Genomic DNA, 24,089 nt, shown 5'->3' on the forward strand with positions numbered 1-24,089 from the left:
TTTTTAACTGGGAACTATGGAAAATGAATGCCTTACTACTAAAAGACTAGCCATTTGTAGAGGCAATACATGAGGCCGTTATGGAAGTATGCGATGAAAGGACTGAAACCATAGCAGAGAAATGGGAATGGTTCAAACAAAAGGTAAAAATGAAAGCAATAGAAAGGTCGAGCTGCTTAAAGTTTGAGAGGGAAATGAAAGAACGAGACTTACGAAAGATACTTAATCAGCTGATAGCGCTGGTAGTGCGAAGAGCCAGGGGCGTATAAGCAAGATATGCGAACCATCAAAAGAAAAAATCAAACAGTTGGACAAAGAACGCTATCAGGTGCGATTGTGCGAGCAAGAGCAAACGCATTAGTAGCGGGAGAGACGCCCACCAAAAGGGCACTAGGACTTGAAAAAGCACATGGTCGACGTAATCATGTCGATAAGATCTCGTGGAATGGCACACTAGTCGAAGATAATAAGAGCATAGGCCGAGCGTTTTTAGAGTATTACCAGTCACTGTTTGCATATCAAGAAGCTAATGTAGATGAGTTCAAAAGGGTCTTTCTCAGTCGCATGCCGCGATTGAGTGACGACACGAAGGACCGATTAGAAAGGACTATAAGAGAACACGAAGTCGTAAAAGCAATAAATGATTTGAACAATGGCAAATCACCTGGACCTGACGGTCTGAGCGCTTGTTTTTATAAAGCCTTCAAGAAAGAACTTTCGCCCCTGCTAACAGGCCTGTTTAACGACGCGTATGTGAACAAAGCTTTGCCGCCTTCTTTTGGTAAAGCGCATACCATCTTGATACCTAAGAGTGACAAAGCGGAGAAACTTAGGCTCGTGACATCTTATAGGCCGATATCTTTAACCAATGTCGACTATAAGATTTTCATGAAGGTTTTGGCAGCCAGACTTCAAAAGCGTCATCAAAGAAATCGTCGCAGACCACCAAACGTGTGGGATCAAAGGGAGGTCAATTTTTTCGAATATTCACACGATGCGGTGCGTGCTCGAGTGCTGTGACCTCACTTACGATGGCGTCGCAGTGCTTCAGCTTGACCTAGAGAAAGCTTTTGACTGTGTGTCTCATGATATTTTGTTTGCCATTCTGGCTCACGTTAATGTAGGTGCCATCATCACTGAGGGAGTGGCATTGGCGTATCAGAACTGCACAACACGTTTAATTGTGAATAAATCATTGGGGGCCCCCATTAACGTCATGCGTTCTGTGCGTCAAGGCTGCCCCCTCAGTCCTCTTTTGTTTGCAGTTTACATTGAAACGATGTGTTTGGCGATAACTGAGAACGATCAAATACGCGGTTATAGCTCGGCAGCCGCAGAAGTCAAGCTCCTGGCATATGCAGATGATATCGCCGTGTGTTGTACAAACAGAGAAAGCGTAACGGAAACAATACGTGTGGTGAAACAGTTTTGTGATGTAACGGGCAGTAAAGTGAACTGGGGTAAGTCCCTCGGTTTGTGGCACGGAGAGTGGTCCTCGGCCCTGGACAACTTTGCGAATGTGAGCTGGGTGAAAACCCCTACCAAGTATCTCGGTGTTCCCTTGGATAGCTACAAACAGAGCGAGGAATACTGGACGAACCAAATAAAAGAAACAAAAGAAAAAGCAGACAGGTGGAAAGGCATCAACCTGTCCATTTTCGCAAGGGCAACTGTATGTAATTTGTTTTTCATTACGAAGTTGTGGTACGTCATGCAGACGTTGTTTTGTTCAAGGGTAAATGTGCAAAGATTTCACAGAGTGTTCGCCGTTTTTATCTGGGACTCTAACTGGGAAAGATGTAGCCGAACAAATCTGTTTCAGGCGGGTGAATGAAGGTGGCCTGGGCTTGGCGCATCTTTTTGTACGACAACTTGTCAATAGATTTTTGTTTTTTCGAGATGTGCGTGATCCTTTTCTGCGTACGGTATTACAGCTCAGATTAAGAGTTGCGCTGCCGGCGCTCATTGTTAGTACCAATAGTATGCCAGGAACGATTCGCGGCTATCTTAAAGAGGTAGTCGACAGTGTGCGCTTTCTTTCTGTGCGTTTTTCTTTCGATTATTTATCTGCCGTGAAAAGAAAGACATTATATAAAGATGTATGCGATATTATTTTCCAGTGCCATTGTACAGAGCGATATACAGTGGAGGACCAGGACAGGATGTCCTTAAACGGGTGAAAAGAATGGAGGTGCCTACTGGGGCAAAAAACATTCTTTTTTAGGCTACACACAGGAAACACTGTCAGTGAAGACGTTCATGGAAGAACGCGGCTTCCTTGTACCATGGGGCCCACACTGCTTGATTTGCAAGCAACCTGAAACTGTAGATCATGTGTTTTTGCATTGCTGGGAAGGGGTGTACTTCCGGGACGTCCTAAAACGGACAATCAAGAAGGAGTTTCCGTTGAATCCGCATGGGATCAGGTACTTACCGATTGACAATGAGGACGGGGTTCCATACGACCTAATTATGCTCAATGGCCTCCACTGTTTATGGCGGGCACGAATGGCAGGGTACCATTGCGACCCAGATGCTAGGCCTGCTCGTATTTATTTTCGAGAAAGTATGTCTCGTTTCATTGAAATTAAGAAATGCAAGATATTGTACCCGATTGGCTGTCGAGGATAGAACCTCTGACAGCTTTAAAGAATTTTAGTTTGACAACGCCAGTCCATGTTGGGCTGATGGCCTTCATGTTTTTCAGTATGTTCTGTAGGTGTTCTTTTTGTGATGTCTGTTTCTATACCATGTGCATTGTACATTGTGAAAGACCGGCAATAAAAAAAAGGATGGCCGAGTGGTCTAAGGCGCAGACTCAAGGGAAACCTTGCCCAGCCATGCGGGTTGAACGAGACCTCTGGTCCACGTATGTGGGCGTGGGTTCGAATCCCACTTCTGACATAAGTTTTGCATTTTTTTATATCCCTCTATACGCTGTAACATTCGCGGTGCTGGTCGCACTCTACGTTGGGGCCTGCAGATAAGATTGCCCCGCTTGCAGCGATATCTTTTTATTTTTGCCACACCCTGATTGGCTACGTAGCGCACAAAAAGCGCGTCGCTGAAAGAATGAATGGGATTGTCTTCATGGCACTGCGTGGGTCGTCTGTACCTTGGGCCGGTCGTCCTGCCGCCCTCGGCGTCGAGCCGCCGAATACGTAACAACGCGCCGCTCATTGCCCTCTATTCTCAAGGGGGTTTCGCCGTGTCAGGATGGCCGAGTGGTCTAAGGCGCCAGACTCAAGGAAAACCTTGCCCAGCCATGCGGGTTGAACGAGGCTTCTGGTCCACGCATGTGGGCGTGGGTTCGAATCCCACTTCTGACACAAGTTTTGCATTTTTTATATCCCTCTATACGCGCCGCTCATTGCCCTCTATTCTCAAGGGGGTTTCGCCGTGTCAGGATGGCCGAGTGGTCTAAGGCGCCAGACTCAAGGGAAACCTTACCCAGCCATGCGGGTTGAACGAGGCTTCTGGTCCACGTATGTGGGCGTGGGTTCGAATCCCACTTCTGACATAAGGTTTGCATTTTTTTATATCCCTCTATACGCGCCGCTCATTGCTCTCTATTCTCAAGGGGGTTTCGTCGTGTCAGGATGGCCGAGTGGTCTAAGGCGCCAGACTCAAGGGAAACCTTACCCAGCCATGCGGGTTGAACGAGGCTTCTGGTCCACGTATGTGGGCGTGGGTTCGAATCCCACTTCTGACATAAGTTTTGCATTTTTTTATATCCCTCTATACACGCCGCTCATTGCTCTCTATTCTCAAGGGGGTTTCGTCGTGTCAGGATGGCCGAGTGGTCTAAGGCGCCAGACTCAAGGGAAACCTTACCCAGCCATGCGGGTTTAACGAGGCTTCTGGTCCACGTATGTGGGCGTGGGTTCGAATCCCACTTCTGACATAAGTTTTGCATTTTTTTATATCCCTCTATACGCGCCGCTCATTGCTCTCTATTCTCAAGGGGGTTTCGTCATGTCAGGATGGCCGAGTGGTCTAAGGCGCCAGACTCAAGGGAAACCTTACCCAGCCATGCGGGTTTAACGAGGCTTCTGGTCCACGTATGTGGGCGTGGGTTCGAATCCCACTTCTGACATAAGTTTTGCATTTTTTATATCCCTCTATACGCACCGCTCATTGCTCTCTATTCTCAAGGGGGTTTCGTCGTGTCAGGATGGCCGAGTCATTCTGCTTCCGGCCACCGAGCGTGACGGTTCGTGGGATCATGGCCTCTTCAAGGGCAGCGACAGCGGCTACTTTTGGCCGCGGAAACAGGTACAGCAACGACGAAGAAACGGAATACCAGTTTATTTTGCCTCAACTGCCAAAAGGACGAATAGTGAATAACACCGTGTTTCTGCATGGTGATGTACGAGCGAGGCCTTACAAGGTCGAAGATTTTAGGGATGCCCTAACGCCTACGAGCCTGCTGCCGGAAATTGTGTGCCTTGGGGCCTACCAAGTTAATCATGTGTGGGCGGTGACCCTCAGTGACGCAGCTGCAACGAAGCGCCTGCTGGCCTTGAAAGAACTTCAGGTGAAGGGGCGGCGATGTGTGATCGTCGACCCTCAGGATCAGCAGGTGAAGCTCAGACTTCACTGGCTGCTGCACGGTGTGGCCGAGGAAGACGTCCGGACTGCATTGGCGGCCTTCGGCAAGGTAGAAGAGGTGAGTCGAGAGAAGTGGCGCGTCCAAGGTGTCGCAGACAAATGTTCCACCACGAGGACTGTTCTTCTCAAGCTGAAGAGCGGTCTGAAAGTGGAAGATATCCCTCACCAGATACGTGTTGCCGGAGAGTTGGCCTTGGTGGTGGTACCCGGTCGGCCGATGCAGTGCCTCCGCTGCCAAGGCACTGGGCACGTGCGGCGGGAGTGTAAGGTGCCACGCTGCTCCCGGTGCCGACGTTACGGGCACACTGACATCGAATGCGTCAAGACCTACGCTACCGCGACTGGCCCAGCCGCGAGTCAAGAGGCAGCAGAACTCGTCATGGATGTGGTCGAGACCGAAGACGCTGCTAAGGGAGCCGGAGACCTTGGGTACCCAGCGACAGGTGCTGGGTCGGTACCGGAGGGCGTTGACGCCAAGGGAAAGGGAACTACGGAGCAAGTGACTGCGCCGGCAAGGGTCGACGCGGAAGCTGTCCAAGCAAAGGAAGGCGCAAATGAAGACGAAGGAGACGAAGACGATGGAGCGATGCAACAGGGCGAGGCCGCTATCGACGGTGACCGGGCTGCTAGTCTCGGAGCCACCTTCAAGCGTCCCCGTGATGAGGCCGAGGACAAGGACAACGCGGCAACCAGCTCCAGTGATGGGCCGCCGGCGAAATCGCCTCTTGGGAGGCGCTCGAGCTTCAAACCAAAGCCGAACGTTCCGTCCGACAGAAAGCCTGGGGACCAAGCCCAGCAGACAAACAACGACGAGAAACCGGGCGGTCCCGGAGACGGCTAGCCGACGGCTGGTCGTGAGGGGTAAGCACCATGCTCCGGGCCTACCTCATTCTCTAGTTCATCATGGCTCCTAATCCGTCACTCAGTATTGCAACTCTAAACGTTAGAGGGCTGGCAGCTAGGCGTAGGCAGAGTCAAGTCCTACGGTTGGCCACTGACCAAGACATAGACGTTCTAGCTGTCCAGGAGACCAAGGTAGACGGGGAGGAGGAGACCGGGAGCATGGTGAGGCGTTTCACGACCAGATATTATGCGGTGGTGAGCCACGCGGTAGGGACGTCAGCGGGATGCGTCCTGTTTATTAAGAAGTTACCCGACCTTGTGGTTGAAAGTGTATTTTCATGTCAGACGGGAAGAATGGTCGTTTGCGACTTTGTTTGTGGTGGAGTCGAATTCAGAGTTATGTGCATATATGCGCCAAATGTTGTAGAAGAGCGTGCTGTATTTTTTTCGAATCTTTTTCAGTACATTAGCCGTGATAAGTGCATGATTTTGTTGGGGGATTTCAACTGTGTTTTGAGGGCTCGGGATCGATCCAATAATGCCGGTATTCGAGATAAAAGCAGTCACATACTTTCCAAGTTGATTAGTGATAGTGAACTAGACGATGTATGTGACTGTCTGGACGGGGAGCGGGAGGTGATGTATACACGATTTCAAGGCAGTAGTCATGCGCGGTTAGACCGCTTGTACATGTCACAAGACATGATTCCAATGTGTCACAGTTATTCTGTCGCACCTGTGTCGTTCTCAGATCACTGCTTGGTGAAGTGTCACATCGGTATGAAGAAGAAGGAATCATCTTTTAACTGGGAACTATGGAAAATGAATGCCTTACTACTAAAAGACGAGCCATTTGTAGAGGCAATACATGAGGCCGTTATGGAAGTATGCGATGAAAGTACTGAAACCATAGCAGAGAAATGGGAATGGTTCAAACAAAAGGTAAAAATGAAAGCAATAGAAAGGTCGAGCTGCTTAAAGTTTGAGAGGGAAATGAAAGAACGAGACTTACGAAAGATACTTAATCAGCTGATAGCGCTGGAGTGCGAAGAGCCAGGGGCGTATAAGCAAGATATGCGAACCATCAAAGAAAAAATCAAACAGTTGGACAAAGAACGCTATCAAGGTGCGATTGTGCGAGCAAGAGCAAACGCATTAGTAGCGGGAGAGACGCCCACCAAAAGGGCACTAGGACTTGAAAAAGCACATGGTCGACGTAATCATGTCGATAAGATCTCGTGGAATGGCACACTAGTCGAAGATAATAAGAGCATAGGCCGAGCGTTTTTAGAGTATTACCAGTCACTGTTTGCATATCAAGAAGCTAATGTAGATGAGTTCAAAAGGGTCTTTCTCAGTCGCATGCCGCGATTGAGTGACGACACGAAGGACCGATTAGAAAGGACTATAAGAGAACACGAAGTCGTAAAAGCAATAAATGATTTGAACAATGGCAAATCACCTGGACCTGACGGTCTGAGCGCTTGTTTTTATAAAGCCTTCAAGAAAGAACTTTCGCCCCTGCTAACAGGCCTGTTTAACGACGCGTATGTGAACAAAGCTTTGCCGCCTTCTTTTGGTAAAGCGCATACCATCTTGATACCTAAGAGTGACAAAGCGGAGAAACTTAGGCTCGTGACATCTTATAGGCCGATATCTTTAACCAATGTCGACTATAAGATTTTCATGAAGGTTTTGGCAGCCAGACTTCAAAGCGTCATCAAAGAAATCGTCGCAGACCACCAAACGTGTGGGATCAAAGGGAGGTCAATTTTTTCGAATATTCACACGATGCGGTGCGTGCTCGAGTGCTGTGACCTCACTTACGATGGCGTCGCAGTGCTTCAGCTTGACCTAGAGAAAGCTTTTGACTGTGTGTCTCATGATATTTTGTTTGCCATTCTGGATCACGTTAATGTAGGTGCCATCATCACTGAGGGAGTGGCATTGGCGTATCAGAACTGCACAACACGTTTAATTGTGAATAAATCATTGGGGGCCCCCATTAACGTCATGCGTTCTGTGCGTCAAGGCTGCCCCCTCAGTCCTCTTTTGTTTGCAGTTTACATTGAAACGATGTGTTTGGCGATAACTGAGAACGATCAAATACGCGGTTATAGCTCGGCAGCCGCAGAAGTCAAGCTCCTGGCATATGCAGATGATATCGCCGTGTGTTGTACAAACAGAGAAAGCGTAACGGAAACAATACGTGTGGTGAAACAGTTTTGTGATGTAACGGGCAGTAAAGTGAACTGGGGTAAGTCCCTCGGTTTGTGGCACGGAGAGTGGTCCTCGGCCCTGGACAACTTTGCGAATGTGAGCTGGGTGAAAACCCCTACCAAGTATCTCGGTGTTCCCTTGGATAGCTACAAACAGAGCGAGGAATACTGGACGAACCAAATAAAAGAAACAAAAGAAAAAGCAGACAGGTGGAAAGGCATCAACCTGTCCATTTTCGCAAGGGCAACTGTATGTAATTTGTTTTTCATTACGAAGTTGTGGTACGTCATGCAGACGTTGTTTTGTTCAAGGGTAAATGTGCAAAGATTGCACAGAGTGTTCGCCGTTTTTATCTGGGACTCTAACTGGGAAAGATGTAGCCGAACAAATCTGTTCAGGCGGGTGAATGAAGGTGGCCTGGGCTTGGCGCATCTTTTTGTACGACAACTTGTCAATAGATTTTTGTTTTTTCGAGATGTGCGTGATCCTTTTCTGCGTACGGTATTACAGCTCAGATTAAGAGTTGCGCTGCCGGCGCTCATTGTTAGTACCAATAGTATGCCAGGAACGATTCGCGGCTATCTTAAAGAGGTAGTCGACAGTGTGCGCTTTCTTTCTGTGCGTTTTTCTTTCGATTATTTATCTGCCGTGAAAAGAAAGACATTATATAAAGATGTATGCGATATTATTTTTCCAGTGCCATTGTACAGAGCGATATACAGTGGAGGACCAGGACAGGATGTCCTTAAACGGGTGAAAAGAATGGAGGTGCCTACTGGGGCAAAAACATTCTTTTTTAGGCTACACACAGGAACACTGTCAGTGAAGACGTTCATGGAAGAACGCGGCTTCCTTGTACCATGGGGCCCACACTGCTTGATTTGCAAGCAACCTGAAACTGTAGATCATGTGTTTTTGCATTGCTGGGAAGGGGTGTACTTCTGGGACGTCCTAAAACGGACAATCAAGAAGGAGTTTCCGTTGAATCCGCATGGGATCAGGTACTTACCGATTGACAATGAGGACGGGGTTCCATACGACCTAATTATGCTCAATGGCCTCCACTGTTTATGGCGGGCACGAATGGCAGGGTACCATTGCGACCCAGATGCTAGGCCTGCTCGTATTTATTTTCGAGAAAGTATGTCTCGTTTCATTGAAATTAAGAAAATGCAAGATATTGTACCCGATTGGCTGTCGAGGATAGAACCTCTGACAGCTTTAAAAGAATTTTAGTTTGACAACGCCAGTCCATGTTGGGCTGATGGCCTTCATGTTTTTCAGTATGTTCTGTAGGTGTTCTTTTTGTGATGTCTGTTTCTATACCATGTGCATTGTACATTGTGAAAGACCGGCAATAAAAAAAAGGATGGCCGAGTGGTCTAAGGCGCCAGACTCAAGGGAAACCTTGCCCAGCCATGCGGGTTGAACGAGACCTCTGGTCCACGTATGTGGGCGTGGGTTCGAATCCCACTTCTGACATAAGTTTTGCATTTTTTATATCCCTCTATACGCTGTAACATTCGCGGTGCTGGTCGCACTCTACGTTGGGGCCTGCAGATAAGATTGCCCCGCTTGCAGCGATACCTTTTTATTTTTGCCACACCCTGATTGGCTACGTAGCGCACAAAAAGCGCGTCGCTGAAGGAATGAATGGGATTGTCTTCATGGCACTGCGTGGGTCGTCTGTACCTTGGGCCGGTCGTCCTGCCGCCCTCGGCGTCGAGCCGCCGAATACGTAACAACGCGCCGCTCATTGCCCTCTATTCTCAAGGGGGTTTCGCCGTGTCAGGATGGCCGAGTGGTCTAAGGCGCCAGACTCAAGGAAAACCTTGCCCAGCCATGCGGGTTGAACGAGGCTTCTGGTCCACGCATGTGGGCGTGGGTTCGAATCCCACTTCTGACACAAGTTTTGCATTTTTATATCCCTCTATACGCGCCGCTCATTGCCCTCTATTCTCAAGGGGGTTTCGCCGTGTCAGGATGGCCGAGTGGTCTAAGGCGCCAGACTCAAGGGAAACCTTGCCCAGCCATGCGGGTTGAACGAGGCTTCTGGTCCACGTATGTGGGCGTGGGTTCGAATCCCACTTCTGACACAAGTTTTGCATCTTTTATATCCCTCTATACGCGCCGCTCATTGCCCTCTATTCTCAAGGGGGTTTCGCCGTGTCAGGATGGCCGAGTGGTCTAAGGCGCCAGACTCAAGGAAAACCTTGCCCAGCCATGCGGGTTGAACGAGGCTTCTGGTCCACGCATGTGGGCGTGGGTTCGAATCCCACTTCTGACACAAGTTTTGCATTTTTTATATCCCTCTATACGCGCCGCTCATTGCCCTCTATTCTCAAGGGGGTTTCGCCGTGTCAGGATGGCCGAGTGGTCTAAGGCGCCAGACTCAAGGAAAACCTTGCCCAGCCATGCGGGTTGAACGAGGCTTCTGGTCCACGTATGTGGGCGTGGGTTCGAATCCCACTTCTGACACAAGTTTTGCATCTTTTATATCCCTCTATACGCGCCGCTCATTGCCCTCTATTCTCAAGGGGGTTTCGCCGTGTCAGGATGGCCGAGTGGTCTAAGGCGCCAGACTCAAGGAAAACCTTGCCCAGCCATGCGGGTTGAACGAGGCTTCTGGTCCACGCATGTGGGCGTGGGTTCGAATCCCACTTCTGACACAAGTTTTGCATTTTTTATATCCCTCTATACGCGCCGCTCATTGCCCTCTATTCTCAAGGGGGTTTCGCCGTGTCAGGATGGCCGAGTGGTCTAAGGCGCCAGACTCAAGGAAAACCTTGCCCAGCCATGCGGGTTGAACGAGGCTTCTGGTCCACGCATGTGGGCGTGGGTTCGAATCCCACTTCTGACACAAGTTTTGCATTTTTTATATCCCTCTATACGCGCCGCTCATTGCCCTCTATTCTCAAGGGGGTTTCGCCGTGTCAGGATGGCCGAGTGGTCTAAGGCGCCAGACTCAAGGAAACCTTGCCCAGCCATGCGGGTTGAACGAGGCTTCTGGTCCACGTATGTGGGCGTGGGTTCGAATCCCACTTCTGACACAAGTTTTGCATCTTTTATATCCCTCTATACGCGCCGCTCATTGCCCTCTATTCTCAAGGGGGTTTCGCCGTGTCAGGATGGCCGAGTGGTCTAAGGCGCCAGACTCAAGGAAAACCTTGCCCAGCCATGCGGGTTGAACGAGGCTTCTGGTCCACGTCATGTGGGCGTGGGTTCGAATCCCACTTCTGACACAAGTTTTGCATTTTTATATCCCTCTATACGCGCCGCTCATTGCCCTCTATTCTCAAGGGGGTTTCGCCGTGTCAGGATGGCCGAGTGGTCTAAGGCGCCAGACTCAAGGAAAACCTTGCCCAGCCATGCGGGTTGAACGAGGCTTCTGGTCCACGCATGTGGGCGTGGGTTCGAATCCCACTTCTGACACAAGTTTTGCATTTTTATATCCCTCTATACGCGCCGCTCATTGCCCTCTATTCTCAAGGGGGTTTCGCCGTGTCAGGATGGCCGAGTGGTCTAAGGCGCCAGACTCAAGGAAAACCTTGCCCAGCATGCGGGTTGAACGAGGCTTCTGGTCCACGTATGTGGGCGTGGGTTCGAATCCCACTTCTGACACAAGTTTTGCATCTTTTATATCCCTCTATACGCGCCGCTCATTGCCCTCTATTCTCAAGGGGGTTTTGCCGTGTCAGGATGGCCGAGTGGTCTAAGGCGCCAGACTCAAGGGAAACCTTGCCCAGCCATGCGGGTTGAACGAGGCTTCTGGTCCACGTATGTGGGCGTGGGTTCGAATCCCACATCTGACACAAGTTTTGTATTTTGTTATATCCCTCTATACTTGTCACTCACTGCTGGCTCTTTTAGCGGCCGTTCCGCCGTGTCAGGATGGCCGAGTGGAATTCTGCTTCCGGCCACCGAGCGTGACGGACGTATGATGACGGGCTCCGTAGGAGCGGCCTCAGCGGCCATGTCTGGTCGCGGTAACAGGACTACTGAAGAGGAGATCACATACCCGGTTGTTTTGCCAGGGCTGCCTACAGGGCGTTTTGTTGTAAATACTGTTTTTTTTTTGCACGCCGATATCAGGGCCCGCCCGTATCGGGTCGAGGAATTCCGGGACACGTTAGCCGAGCATGAGCTGCTCGCCGATGTTATCGCCCTGGGGGCGTATCGGATGAGCCACGTCTGGGCCGTTACTCTTAAGGATTCTGAAGCGGTAACGAAGATTGTCAGCGTCGGTGAGCTACTTGTGAAAGGAAACTGCTGCCTAGCTGGTGATTGATCCCGCGAACCAGGACGTACGTGCGACTCAAGCTTCACTGGCTGCTACACAACGTGCCGGACGAAGACGTACGAGCCGCCTTTGCGTCATACGGGAAAGTCACCGAAGTTTCCCGGGAGCGTTGGCGTGTGCGGGGCATGTCAGAGAAGGGCTCCACAACGAGGCTCGTCACACTTAAGCTGAAAGCTGGCGTGAAGCTCGACGACTTGCCGCACCAGCTCAACGTTAGCGGTGAGTTGGCGCTCGTCGTCGTAGCAGATAGGCCTCCGTCATGCCTTCGCTGTCGTAATACGGGCCACATCCGTAAAGATTGTAGGGTCCCACGTTGCGGAGCCTGCCGACGGTTCGGCCACGAAGATAACCAATGTGCCCGCACTTATGCGAGCATCGCGGGCCCCGGTACAAGTGAAGACTCGTCTGAGCTGCTAATGGACGAGGCGGACGCAGAGGATGCAGCCCGTGAAACTGGGCAACTAGCGACGCGGGATAGGCCTACGTTGACGCCACTGACGAAGCAGAGTGCGACGACGTCCAATGCAGTAGCGGCGGCCGTACAAGTGCAACGTGAGGTTCAGCCGGAATACGACGGCAAGCTAGAGGATAAGACGACAGCTGCGGACAAAACTCCCGACAACGTGGAGCCTAGGAACCCCGAGACCATGGATTTCAGCCAGGAGGTTGCCGCCCTGACAGCTGGGAAGCGCTCCCGCGAGGAGTTCGTCGGTAAAAAGCAAGAGCCGGGTGGTGGCAGTGACGAGCCGCCGCCGAAAACCCCAGGAATTCGGCGCTCTACCTTAAAACCGCGGCCCAACTTAGCGGCCGAGACACGGCAGGCGGACAAACCGCCTCCGTAGTCTTGCAGTGTATTCCTGTGCGTGTGTGTGAGTGGGTGCGTGTGGTTTTCTTTCCCGGTTGTGGCGGCAAGTATATCCACTAGACGGTGTGCACTGTTCTGGAACTGCCGGCAAAGGAATGCCTGCCGTTTTTCCCGACGCCTGCACACGGACTCGAGGAATGGCCCAGTGAACCATTAATGTACCATAGATGTCCATAGAACATCATGTTTGAGACATTGCACACGTCCTATAGATACCTATATTTCTCCAAACAACGTTACAAATACGTACCATGGATAATCTAAGTCCCATCCAGATCACGTTGCTCTAACGTTGAAAGGATGTCGCAGCTGGATATAAGTAACCTCTAATAGATGTGCTTTTTAGGGACGCAGGAGGTCCATAGAACATCTAGTGGATCTTTCCTGCGGACGCTATAATGAGCTGTATACCTGCGAGTGCCACAGTAGATTTACTATTGAATACAAATGAAATGCGAACAGCAGAGTGTGTGGCCAAAACGTAACTAAAAGCACAGTGTGTGGCGTCGGCCAGCGATGATTGTACACATGCATGTGGTTTCGATGCGGAGTACGGGGCTGCTTGTCCTAGCTAGTGCGTATTACGTCATCTGTATTTTGTTGGAAGCTTGTATTCTCACCCCGCCATTGCAGTGCCATTCCTATCTGTGATTACTTTTAAGGTGGCTAGCACTGTTGTTGCGCATCCAATGCAATACATTTTTCGTACTGTTCAAATTACGATTAGACACTGGCAGCTTTGATGGTGGTAACAAAAGCAAAGCAATGCACGTTAGCAAGCTGGGTGCATGCCAGCTATATCACGCTACAGATGTAGCGATGGTGCTAGTCACCATAACATTGTACTGCCAGGTGGGTATGGCACTGCCTGAGGAGAGATGAGAAAACAACTTTCGAACAAAATACGGGTGATTTTTATCGCAATAGGGCGAGCAGCGCTGCACTCTTCCTCGAGAACTACATCCCCACGCACGTGCACAACGACTGGCCGACGACGTGCACAGTATACCTTTAGTTATGCTTCGGCCACACACTCCGCTGTTCGCATTTAATTTGTCCACGATGGTACATCTGCTGAGGCACACTAATGGCACAGTTACCCCAATTGTCGCCATGTAGCTGGTGACTTTGCTTGAAATGTTTTGTTAACGTGTAAACGTGTGAATGTGAAAATATAAACTGCAACACTTAAGGTGAAATCCTTAGATGGCTCAATCGTCGAAAAATCCGATGTCCAGCGTCGCAGCACCAAAATTCAATGGCACCAAAATTGGGGATTGAACCTTCGACCTTTGGTGTTAATTAGGTCGAAGCGAATTAAGGTACAGTTCATTAAGATAGAGTTAATTGAGGCACTCTAACCCACGGCCTTTGTTGGGAGTCGAAACCACTTGGAGATATGGGCGAACCGACCACATCTCCAAATTATCTCCAAGTTGGATTCCAATTGACATGGTGAAGGTAGAGTTGAACCCACTACCTTGGGTGTTCATTAGAGCGAAGTTACTTAAGGCAAGTTAATTACGGCAGAGTTAATTAAGGCACTCGAACTTTGGTGGAAGTCAAACCCTAGACTTTTGGTGTTAAGACAGTTAATTAAGATACAATTAAAGCACTCAAACCCTCGACCTTTGGCGGGAGTAGAGCCCGCAACCATTGGTGTTAATTATGACGAAGTTAATTAAGGCACAGGTAATTAAGGCACTCGAGCCCACAACTTTGGTGGAGAAAACAATAGAAGTAACAACGCATGCGAATTACAAATAATTTAATTAATGCTTCGTGAGTGCGCAGGCTTCTGCCTTCATCCTCTTCAGTGTTCGCTAAAGTGACTGTCAACTTTTATATATAGTTCTAGCGCTCATCAAAATGCGAAAACTGTGCTAAGAAAACCGTAAACCCGCATTTTGATCATTATGCATCATTACAAATCCTGCAATGGATAAATGAAAAATAGTGAGTTCAGTAAGCACTAGGTAAAGCACACCAGTGAAACTCACAATGTCATACAAATGTTACTTTTTTGTTTATACAACTGATAAAGCTTTATTACAAAAATGATCGGCCCCCAGCCACGCACATGTATGAAATTATGCATTACATGTTCTCACTGTATACAAACAGGTTAAACGCGGATCTAAAAAAAAAGTAATCAAAAACAGATTCTTGAAAATTAAACTTTATTAAAACACAAGTAACGAGTAGGCACAAAATGACTAGTAGGCACAGTGCCACAATTATAATTAAAAAGAATAAAACTGATTAGTAAGAGGTAGTATCACATACTAATTAATGACCAAAAGTGCATGGCCTGCTTGCCAGCACCTGCTTCTGGGGCCACCGGAATCAAGATAGAAAGCCAGTACTTTCTAGCTGCATTGAAAAATATATGGTAAAATAAATTCCACGCAAGCAGAATCCAGAGATGGAATGTTCATCTTGATAGGCAACTTGGTCAGGCAGCTTCTCAGATCACAAAAGTGCCAATAACATAATTCTGCCAGAGACTTAGAGATAGGCATTGCAAATGAGAAATATCCCTGACACTTGAAGAGGAACGCTGGAAACCAAGCGATACAAACATGTGCGAAAATTGACCATCAAAACATTGCCTCCAGAACATTCCCGTAAGCGCTCGGCAAGGCGAACAAACGTACCACAAATAGCAGTCAGAAGCACAGCTCTAAATTTCAGCACGCAACTGTACAGTTCTGCCTAGTATATACGTACTTGGGCCATGGTCAACCGCACAAAAGTCGAATAGACACAAATAAAGCACACGCTGCTCGCGCCCAGAACATTGCTGCGCACTTGCATTGCATTGACTTGCGCACTTGCAATTGATATCAGTGGCGATGCGTAGTCAAAGCTATTGCGAGTTCAAGCTTCTTTTTTTCTTTATAAACTGTCGTAATACATCAGCAAGTTAAAGGTTACGTATTTTCAACAATGTACTAATAGATATAACTGAAAAATAAAGCATCTTTGTATGAGAAAGAAACTGACGTAACCGAGACCGAAAGCATAGCGAAAAAATGGCGAAAGTATTGGCTTTTGAGCGCGGTGTCCGGCAGCAACGCTACTAGACTTCCAGCAGTGCGTGCAAAGGTCGTGCTAAATTGCAAAATAATTAATTTAATGCTTTTGCTCTCTCAGCTTCCCATTGTTAGGCATTAGAGACAATTTGCTTGTATTTCTGCGGTATAGTGCGTGCATCGACTCATAACGCACAATGTACGATCAATGCACGAGAGCTTTGAATGTGCAAGAGATGTCCAAATCATAAGGACATTCGACGTCCTCTGGATGTCCCTTGACTGCCACGTACTAGTCGAACATACTATAGATGTAAACTGGACGTCGTTAAATGCCTTGGATATTTGGTCTTTTGTGGTACATCCAATGGATATTTGTGGTTCACTGGGGGCGACGCCGTACAGTGCTCCCTGTGGAATCAAGTATGGTGTGCAATGTATGTCACCGGCCTTTTTTCCTAGCGCATGGCGACGAAACTTGACGTAACATTACGCGTAGCGACTCTGAATGTCAGGGGCCTTGGCGCTCGAAGGCGTCAATGTCAACTTAATCGTCTTCTCGCTGACAACGATCTGGACATTGTAGCCGTCCAAGAGACGAAGATCGACAGCGAGGAATCTGCTGAGCGTATGGTGTCCACATTTCGTGCACACTTCAATGTCTGCGTTTGCCATTCTGTTGGCACATCGGGTGGGTGCGTCCTGTTTCTCCGCAATAGTTTAGGAATCATCGTGGAGTCAATTTTTTCTTGTCCGAGTGGTCGCCTTCTTGTAGTAGACTTTTTGTTTTCGAAGTTATGTTGGCGCATTATATGCATGTATTCACCAAATGTAGACTCCGAACGCCGCGTTTTTTTTAACCGTCTAGAGTCCTACATTGTTTGTGACAAACTGCTTTTGCTTGTGGGCGATTTCAACTGTGTGTGTGCCGCTGCCGATAGAGTGAAGTGTACGCCTGTGCGTGATAGGAGCGCACAATTGTTAAACGGTCTGGTTCATGACAATGGCTTGGAGGATATTGGCAGCATATTCACCTACGGGAACAGACCGCAATACACGCACTTTCAACGAGATAGCCATGCCAGACTGGATAGGATTTACGCATCCGTTGAGCTTGTACCCCTTTGCACAGATTACAAAGTTGAACCTGTGGCTTTTAGCGATCATTGCCTGGTGATCGCAAGTTTTGGTGCGAAAGAAAGGAGTACGCGCTTCAACTGGAATCTCTGGAAATTAAACGCTAAACTCTTGGAGGACGAGGGATTTGTAAAGGACATTGAAGATGAAATGCAGAAGCTGCTCGAGGAGCGGTCCAGTATCTTTGCGGTTCAGTGGGAAGACTTCAAGGAGTGGCTAAAAAGTAAAGCCATAGAAAAGAGCTACTTCAACCGACACAAAGAAAAGCAAGAGGAAAAAGCAGCGCGCGAGCAACTGCAGTTCTTAATAAGCCTGGAGAGTACCGAGCCTGGAAAATATGCGAAAAATATAAGGGATGTGAAAAGCCAGCTTGAAAGATTAGACAGTGATAGGTACAAATCAGCAGTTATACGCGCAAGAGCACAGAAACTGTGGGCCGGTGAAACACCAACGAAGCGAGCTTTAACAGATGAAAAACGATACGCTTGCCAGAAACAAATCAGGCAGATAAGAAACGGTGATGAAATTTCAAACGATGCTAATGTAATCCAGCAGGTATTTAAAGAGTACTTCAGCGACCTTCTTGGCCATGCGAGAGAGATGGGTGATGCTTTCTGTTCTCATTTTTTGTCTCTCCTGCCAAGACTTGAGGACGATGTAAAGGAGCGTCTTGAGATGCCCATAACGGAAAACGAAATTGAAGCTGCAATAGAAGACCTACAGAATGGTAAAGCTCCAGGACCTGATGGGCTTGGTGCCGAGTTTTACAGAACATTTAAGCCCATAGTCGCTCAGTTACTATTACGAATCTTGACTGAGGCGTATGAACGAAAGCAAGTACCACTGTCATTCACCACGTCGCACATAGTGTTGATCCCAAAATCAGATGACCCAGAGAAGCGTTTGTTGGTGGAGTCCTATCGCCCGATCAGCCTCACCAACGTTGATTACAAAATATACATGAAGGTCCTAGCGAAGAGATTACAGGGCGTGATAACGAAATTGGTTGGACCGCATCAGACTTGCGGAATCAAGGGACGTAGCATTGCCACAAATGTACATGTCGCACGTACGGTATTGGAATGCTGTGATGCGCTGGGGGATCGAATTGCAATGATGCAACTAGATCTGGCAAAAGCCTTTGATCGCGTCTCACATGATGTTATTTTTTGCATACTAGAGCACGCTAACGTAGGACGGGTGATCATAGAAGGCGTCAGAATGGCGTATGCAAACTGCACTACGCGCATCATTGTAAATGGGGACCTCTCCGACAAGCTGGTAGTGCGTTCATCAGTAAGGCAGGGATGCCCATTGTCGCCCCTTCTGTTTGCGGCATACCTAGAACCACTCTGTTTGGCTGTAATCAAGAGTGAACGCATCTCAGGCTTTCGTTTACAGTCAGCACATGTCAAAATCCTCGCTTATGCGGATGACATTGCAGTATTTTGTTCAAACAGAGACAGTATTACTGAAGTGATCAGCGTGGTTGATGAATTTTGCAAGGAAACGGGCTGCCTGATAAACTGGGATAAGAGCTCTGGTTTTTGGCATGGTGACTGGGAAACGATGCCCGATCTTTTCGCGCGACTGCGATGGTCTTGTCTGCCAACGCAGTATCTCGGTGTCCCCCTTCAGTATTATCGGGATCCAAGTGAATGTTGGAATGAGCAAGTGTCAAGGGCGAGGGAGAAAGCAGATGCATGGCAGGGTAGGCCGTTATCAATGTTTTCGCGCGCCTCCGTCTGTAACCTTTCCCTTGTATCCAAAATATGGTACATTATGAATGTTTTGTGTGCAACGCGGGCCAGTATTCAAAAGATACACCGTGTTCTTGCAGTTTTTATTTGGGCGTCTAACTGGGAGAGAACCAGTCGTACCAACTTGTTTGTTTCTGTTAAGGAGGGAGGGCTTGGCCTTGTGCACTTATTTCTGCGTCAAGTTGTGTCGCGTTTTATATTCCTCCGAGATCAAAGGGATACTTTTCTGAGGACTGCTATCCAAGTAAGGTTGCAGAGACATCTCCCAGAAATCCTTGTGTCATCGTGTGAGAGTATGTATGGGGCTATCAGTGGGTATATGCGAGAGGTTGAACTGTCTTTCCGGCTATTGCATGTGCGTTTTTCCATGGAGTATTTGTGCAATGTTTCGAGACGAAATCTGTATAAGAATCTTGTGGACACAATGTTGCCGATTCCTATTTATCGTTTACCTCACCGTGGAGGCCCAGGGCAAGATGTTCTGAAGCGAGTTAAGAGAATGCCGGTTAACCCATCCGTGAAATCCTTTTTCTTTAAGTTACACTCTAACACACTTCCTGTTAAGACGTGGCTGCATGAAAAGGGGATTTTCGTCCCATGGACGATTAACTGCCTGTTATGCAAAAAGCCTGAGACAGTAGAACATGTGTTCCTTGACTGCTGGGACCCAATTTTTCATTGGGATGTCCTCCAGCGAACCGTCAAAAAAGATTTTCCCCTGGACCCATATGGCATCAGGTTCTTGCCCATCGCAAATGAAGCAGAAGTACCATTTGACCTAATCATGCTTTTGGGCCTCCACAGTCTTTGGAAGACGCGAATGCAAGTGCGACATGCAGATGTTAACGTCCGTTCGACGCGCGAAAACTTTATTGAAAGTGTTGTGGCCCTTAGGGAAGTGTATCGGGCGCAAGCTGAACCGCCCGAATGGATTTCTGTACTCGATGACTTGGCTGTAATGAAAAGATTTTAACCCCTCCTACGTCAGCCAAAGTAGGCTGATGTTTTTATCATTTGTATTTTGTTGTTTTGCTTGTCACAATCGGCAATAAAGAAAAAAAAAGTCAGGATGGCCGAGTGGTCTAAGGCGCCAGACTCAAGGGAAACCTTACCCAGCCATGCGGGTTGAACGAGGCTTCTGGTCCACGTATGTGGGCGTGGGTTCGAATCCCACTTCTGACACAAGTTTTGCATTTTTTTATATTTCTCTATACGCGCCGCTCATTGCCCTCTATTCTCAAGGGGGTTTCGTCGTGTCAGGATGGCCGAGTGGTGGGATTCTGCTTCCGGCCACGGAGCGTGACGGACGTATGATGACGGGCTCCGTAGGAGCGGCTTCAGCGGCCCAGAGCGGCCGCGGTAACAGGAGTGTCGTTGCGGACAACGAGTACCAAGTTGTTTTGCCGAGTTTGCCAACAGGGCGTTTTGTTGTGAACACCGTTTTTTTACATTGTGATATCAGGGCCCGCCCATACCGGGTGGAAGATTTCCGCGATGCGCTTCGCCCCGTTATCGCTCCTGCCGGAAGTGGTGGCCCTCGGGGCCTACCGTATGAGCCATGTTTGGGCCGTGACCTTCAAGGACGACGAAGCGGTGAAGAAGATCGTGAGTGTTGGTGAGCTGCAGGTCAAAAAAGGCCGATGCCTCGTCATTGACCCCGCCAACCAGGATGTGCGCTTGAAAGTGCATTGGCTGCTGCACACCGTTCCCGACGAGGACGTGCGTCTTGCCTTCGCGCCGTTCGGAAAGGTCACGGACGTCGCCCGCGAGCGGTGGCGTGTTCATGGCGTGGCGGATAAGAACTCGACTACAAGACTGGTTACGCTGAAGTTGAAGCCGGGCGTAACGCTGGTCGACCTGCCACATCAGGTGAGCGTCTCCGGCGAGCTGGCTCTTGTGGTTGTGCCGGGCAGGGCCCCTCTCTGCCTACGCTGCCGCGGGACGGGCCATATTCGTCGCGACTGCCGCATTCCGCGGTGTGGTGCCTGCCGACGCTTCGGTCACGAAGAGAGTCAGTGCGAGCGGACGTACGCTAGCGTGACCGGACCCGTGAGCAACGACGACAACTCCGCCCTACTCATGGATGAGGCGGACATGGAAGGCACATCGTCCACGGCTAAGGAAGAAGCTGGCGAGGCGGCAAAGACGGAGGCACGACTCCAGAAACAGGGGCAACACGTCGATGAGGCCGACGCCACTCAACAAGAGAAGGCAGAGGACAGTGTAGCTGTGACGAACGCTGAGCTAAAGAGCCTACCTGAACCGGGAGCGACCTCCACCCCCCCTGATCCTGAAGGCATGGACACCCATACCGGGCTCGCTAACTTGCTGGCGGGGAAACGACCGCACGACCAGGCCAATAGCCTGGCTACGCTACAAGACAGCAATGGCGGAGACGAGCCACCGCCCAAAACGCCAGGTATGAGGAGACCAACCCTGAAGCTGCGGCCGAACATTACGGACGATCCACGGCAGGCGGGTAAACCGCCTCCGTAATTTTGTACTGTCTGTAGCTTAGGCGGGTAGGGGGGTTGGTGAGTGCAATGGCCGTCATCCTGAGCACTATCCTTTTTAGATACGTGTCAGGAACGGGGGCTCAAGTTGCATTTGAGTGTTTCTTAGAGAGGTCGAGTTGTGTTTGCTTTTGTGGCTCTCGACGCGGTTATCGGCGCGTCATTATGAACACGCGTCCTTGGGTAACTGTGATGGGCACCATTCTACCGTGTAGTCATGGCAGCTAATATCGAAGGAGCGCTACGTGTAGCCACGTTAAATGTACGAGGGCTCAGCGCAAGAAGGCGGCAATGCCAGCTAAGTCGTCTACTCTTAGATAATGACTTGCATCTTGTGGGAATCCAAGAAACCAAAATTGAGAGCCAAGAGCTAACCGACAGAATGGTGTCCAATTTTCGTACTCACTTTGATGTGTGTGTTTCTCACGCTGTTGGTGGATCAGGTGGTTGCGCTATATTCATTCGAAGAAGCATTGGCATTTGTGTGCAGTCAGTGTTTTCGTGTGATACTGGGCGCCTTTTAGTGGCTGATTTTTGTTTTTGCGATAAGGATTTCCGTGTCATTTGTGTCTACGCACCGAATATCGAAACGGACCGGCGATCCTTCTTTGAGCGTCTTGAAACGTACGTAAACTGTCAGAAGGTGGTAATACTGCTGGGCGATTTTAACTGTGTATGCACTGCTGACGATCGCGCAAAATGTTCACACGTTCGCGACAAGAGTGCTGAATTGCTAAATGCGATGGTGCACGATTACGACTTGGAAGATGTCGGTAGTGTCTTCGCCAGCGGTACTCACCCGCAGTTTACCCACTTCCAGCGTGATAGCCACGCTCGGTTAGATAGATTATATGTGTCAGCCGAATTGGTGCCTTTGTGTAGTGAATATGATGTGCAACCCATTGCCTATAGCGATCACTGCTTGGTAACTGCCACCTTTGGGAAAAGACAGATCAAACACACCTTTAACTGGGACCTCTGGAAATTGAACGTGCAGTTGTTGGGTGACGATGGTTTCGTTGATGCTGTTGCGAAGGAACTAGAAAGCCTGAGTTCAGTCCCACTAGAAAGCTTCGCCATTAAATGGGAAGAATTTAAACAGAAAGTTAAAACTATGGCTATTGAAAGAAGCAGTGTACTTCGGCATAACCTGAAACAGGCAGAAACAAACCTCCGCCACCAAATGCAATTTTTCATCAGCATGGAAAGTGCCCAGCCTGGTGTGTATACTAAGTAAATAAAGGAAGTAAAAACCGAGCTCGAAAGGATAGACTCTGAGAAGTACAAAGCGGCCGTTGTGCGATCAAGGTCTGAGAAGCTGTGGGCGGGAGAAGCGCCAACAAAACGAGCCCTCTCAGACGAGAAAAGGTACGCGTGTCGGAAGGAAATCCGCCAGATAGCTAAAGGCAATGATATTGTCACGTACGAGTTTGTACCGCTGTGGACAAAATGACGTTGGTTGGGGAAGAAGAGGCTGAAGTGTCTCGGAGCTCGGTAGATGGTGTCACCCTGGCCACAGAGCTACAACCCTATGTATATATTGTAAATACATATATTTTCTCCCCGTAACATTTTGGTGGAAGTGCGGGGTAATCTCGCCACAAGCCGGCCCTGGATCTTCGCAGCGGGCGTCACATCGGTTCCGCTGTTATGGCTACTGACGCTGCCTCCGACGCTGACGCTGCCTCCGCCGCTCAGACACCGGCGGAAGTGGTACTAACCCAGCTACGTCACCCGGGAATCTTCACTGGCACTGGCAAGGTCGACGTCGAAGACTGGCTGACGTCGTATGAGCGCGTCGGTAAGCACAACAAGTGGAATGCCACACATTTGCTGGCCAACCTGATCTTTTACTTGGGAGGAACCGCGAAGGTATGGTTCGAGACGCATGAAACCGAAATTACAAGCTGGGACTCCTGCAAGGAAAAGCTACGCGATCTTTTCGGAAGGCCTGTGGGACGTCAAATGGAGGCCAAGCAAGAGCTAGCGTCTCGTGTCCAGACACCAACCGAATCATACGTCGCGTATATTCAAGACGTTCTGGCTCTCTGCCGTAAAGCGGACGCGGACATGCTAGAGGCCGATAGGGTTGGACACATCCTGAAGGGCATCGCAGACGATGCGTTCAACCTCCTGCTTTGCAGGAACTGCTCAACGGTTGAATCCATCATAAAGGAATGCCGGAATTTTGAGCAAGCGAAGAGCAAACGCATCGTACAACGCTTCGACCGACTTCCCAATACGGCTGCCACTTCCTCCTGCAACGACCCTCCGGCATCACATCCGCCTGCCACGCCAAGCTTGACACAGGTCATCCGCCGCGAACTTGAGGCTATGGCTCCAAGTTCTCACTGTCCCCATACGCACGACAACATGACCATCTCGCTCATTCAAGCTGTTGTCCGCCAAGAAATTGCCAACATGGACATCCAGTCTGCCGTCCGCCCACGTCCCACCCCTACCACTCCTGTCATTGCCTCTGCTGCACCTCGCCAGTCGTTCCCGAGTCGATATCGGAACCCATCTGAGTGGCGAACACCAGATGACAGGCCGATTTGCTTTGCTTGCTCCCGGGTCGGTCACATCTCCCGCCACTGCCGTAGTAGCCGCTGGTACTCCTCGCCTCGACCATACGCTGATCGCCGCTTCAACCGAGACCCTCGGTCTCTGTCGCCCCTTTCTGAACCATACCATGCCGGCCTTCCCTCTCGGGGAAACACCACTAGCCGCTCGCCCTCGCCGCAACGCCGTCAGTCCCGCTCGCCTACACCTCGACGCCCCTCGTCCCCGTCCTACGCGGGCCGC

The 24,089-nt window shown here is 49.5% G+C and overlaps 17 non-coding genes across 17 annotated transcripts; all 17 read left to right on the top strand.

The window, feature by feature from the left end:
• Positions 1 to 3,210: 3,210 nt before the first annotated feature.
• Positions 3,211 to 3,329, top strand: Trnal-caa (transfer RNA leucine (anticodon CAA)). Its single transcript has 2 exons — positions 3,211 to 3,248; positions 3,284 to 3,329. It is a non-coding gene; the product is annotated as a tRNA-Leu (tRNA).
• A 72-nt stretch (positions 3,330 to 3,401) lies between these two features.
• On the top strand, positions 3,402 to 3,520 carry Trnal-caa (transfer RNA leucine (anticodon CAA)). Its single transcript has 2 exons — positions 3,402 to 3,439; positions 3,475 to 3,520. It is a non-coding gene; the product is annotated as a tRNA-Leu (tRNA).
• Positions 3,521 to 3,593: 73 nt separating this feature from the next.
• Trnal-caa (transfer RNA leucine (anticodon CAA)) lies at positions 3,594 to 3,712 on the top strand. Its single transcript has 2 exons — positions 3,594 to 3,631; positions 3,667 to 3,712. It is a non-coding gene; the product is annotated as a tRNA-Leu (tRNA).
• Positions 3,713 to 3,785: 73 nt separating this feature from the next.
• Positions 3,786 to 3,904, top strand: Trnal-caa (transfer RNA leucine (anticodon CAA)). The gene is made up of 2 exons: positions 3,786 to 3,823; positions 3,859 to 3,904. It is a non-coding gene; the product is annotated as a tRNA-Leu (tRNA).
• A 73-nt stretch (positions 3,905 to 3,977) lies between these two features.
• Positions 3,978 to 4,096, top strand: Trnal-caa (transfer RNA leucine (anticodon CAA)). The gene is made up of 2 exons: positions 3,978 to 4,015; positions 4,051 to 4,096. It is a non-coding gene; the product is annotated as a tRNA-Leu (tRNA).
• Positions 4,097 to 9,461: 5,365 nt separating this feature from the next.
• On the top strand, positions 9,462 to 9,580 carry Trnal-caa (transfer RNA leucine (anticodon CAA)). Its single transcript has 2 exons — positions 9,462 to 9,499; positions 9,535 to 9,580. It is a non-coding gene; the product is annotated as a tRNA-Leu (tRNA).
• Positions 9,581 to 9,651: 71 nt separating this feature from the next.
• Trnal-caa (transfer RNA leucine (anticodon CAA)) lies at positions 9,652 to 9,770 on the top strand. Its single transcript has 2 exons — positions 9,652 to 9,689; positions 9,725 to 9,770. It is a non-coding gene; the product is annotated as a tRNA-Leu (tRNA).
• Positions 9,771 to 9,842: 72 nt separating this feature from the next.
• Trnal-caa (transfer RNA leucine (anticodon CAA)) lies at positions 9,843 to 9,961 on the top strand. The gene is made up of 2 exons: positions 9,843 to 9,880; positions 9,916 to 9,961. It is a non-coding gene; the product is annotated as a tRNA-Leu (tRNA).
• A 72-nt stretch (positions 9,962 to 10,033) lies between these two features.
• On the top strand, positions 10,034 to 10,152 carry Trnal-caa (transfer RNA leucine (anticodon CAA)). The gene is made up of 2 exons: positions 10,034 to 10,071; positions 10,107 to 10,152. It is a non-coding gene; the product is annotated as a tRNA-Leu (tRNA).
• Positions 10,153 to 10,224: 72 nt separating this feature from the next.
• Positions 10,225 to 10,343, top strand: Trnal-caa (transfer RNA leucine (anticodon CAA)). Its single transcript has 2 exons — positions 10,225 to 10,262; positions 10,298 to 10,343. It is a non-coding gene; the product is annotated as a tRNA-Leu (tRNA).
• A 72-nt stretch (positions 10,344 to 10,415) lies between these two features.
• Positions 10,416 to 10,534, top strand: Trnal-caa (transfer RNA leucine (anticodon CAA)). The gene is made up of 2 exons: positions 10,416 to 10,453; positions 10,489 to 10,534. It is a non-coding gene; the product is annotated as a tRNA-Leu (tRNA).
• A 72-nt stretch (positions 10,535 to 10,606) lies between these two features.
• Positions 10,607 to 10,724, top strand: Trnal-caa (transfer RNA leucine (anticodon CAA)). Its single transcript has 2 exons — positions 10,607 to 10,644; positions 10,679 to 10,724. It is a non-coding gene; the product is annotated as a tRNA-Leu (tRNA).
• A 72-nt stretch (positions 10,725 to 10,796) lies between these two features.
• Trnal-caa (transfer RNA leucine (anticodon CAA)) lies at positions 10,797 to 10,916 on the top strand. Its single transcript has 2 exons — positions 10,797 to 10,834; positions 10,870 to 10,916. It is a non-coding gene; the product is annotated as a tRNA-Leu (tRNA).
• A 71-nt stretch (positions 10,917 to 10,987) lies between these two features.
• On the top strand, positions 10,988 to 11,106 carry Trnal-caa (transfer RNA leucine (anticodon CAA)). The gene is made up of 2 exons: positions 10,988 to 11,025; positions 11,061 to 11,106. It is a non-coding gene; the product is annotated as a tRNA-Leu (tRNA).
• Positions 11,107 to 11,177: 71 nt separating this feature from the next.
• Positions 11,178 to 11,295, top strand: Trnal-caa (transfer RNA leucine (anticodon CAA)). Its single transcript has 2 exons — positions 11,178 to 11,215; positions 11,250 to 11,295. It is a non-coding gene; the product is annotated as a tRNA-Leu (tRNA).
• Positions 11,296 to 11,367: 72 nt separating this feature from the next.
• Positions 11,368 to 11,486, top strand: Trnal-caa (transfer RNA leucine (anticodon CAA)). Its single transcript has 2 exons — positions 11,368 to 11,405; positions 11,441 to 11,486. It is a non-coding gene; the product is annotated as a tRNA-Leu (tRNA).
• Positions 11,487 to 19,834: 8,348 nt separating this feature from the next.
• Trnal-caa (transfer RNA leucine (anticodon CAA)) lies at positions 19,835 to 19,953 on the top strand. The gene is made up of 2 exons: positions 19,835 to 19,872; positions 19,908 to 19,953. It is a non-coding gene; the product is annotated as a tRNA-Leu (tRNA).
• Positions 19,954 to 24,089: the final 4,136 nt, after the last annotated feature.

The sequence above is a fragment of the Dermacentor silvarum genome, chromosome 4 (assembly GCF_013339745.2).
Source record: "Dermacentor silvarum isolate Dsil-2018 chromosome 4, BIME_Dsil_1.4, whole genome shotgun sequence".
Classification (NCBI taxonomy): Eukaryota; Metazoa; Arthropoda; class Arachnida; order Ixodida; family Ixodidae; genus Dermacentor; species Dermacentor silvarum.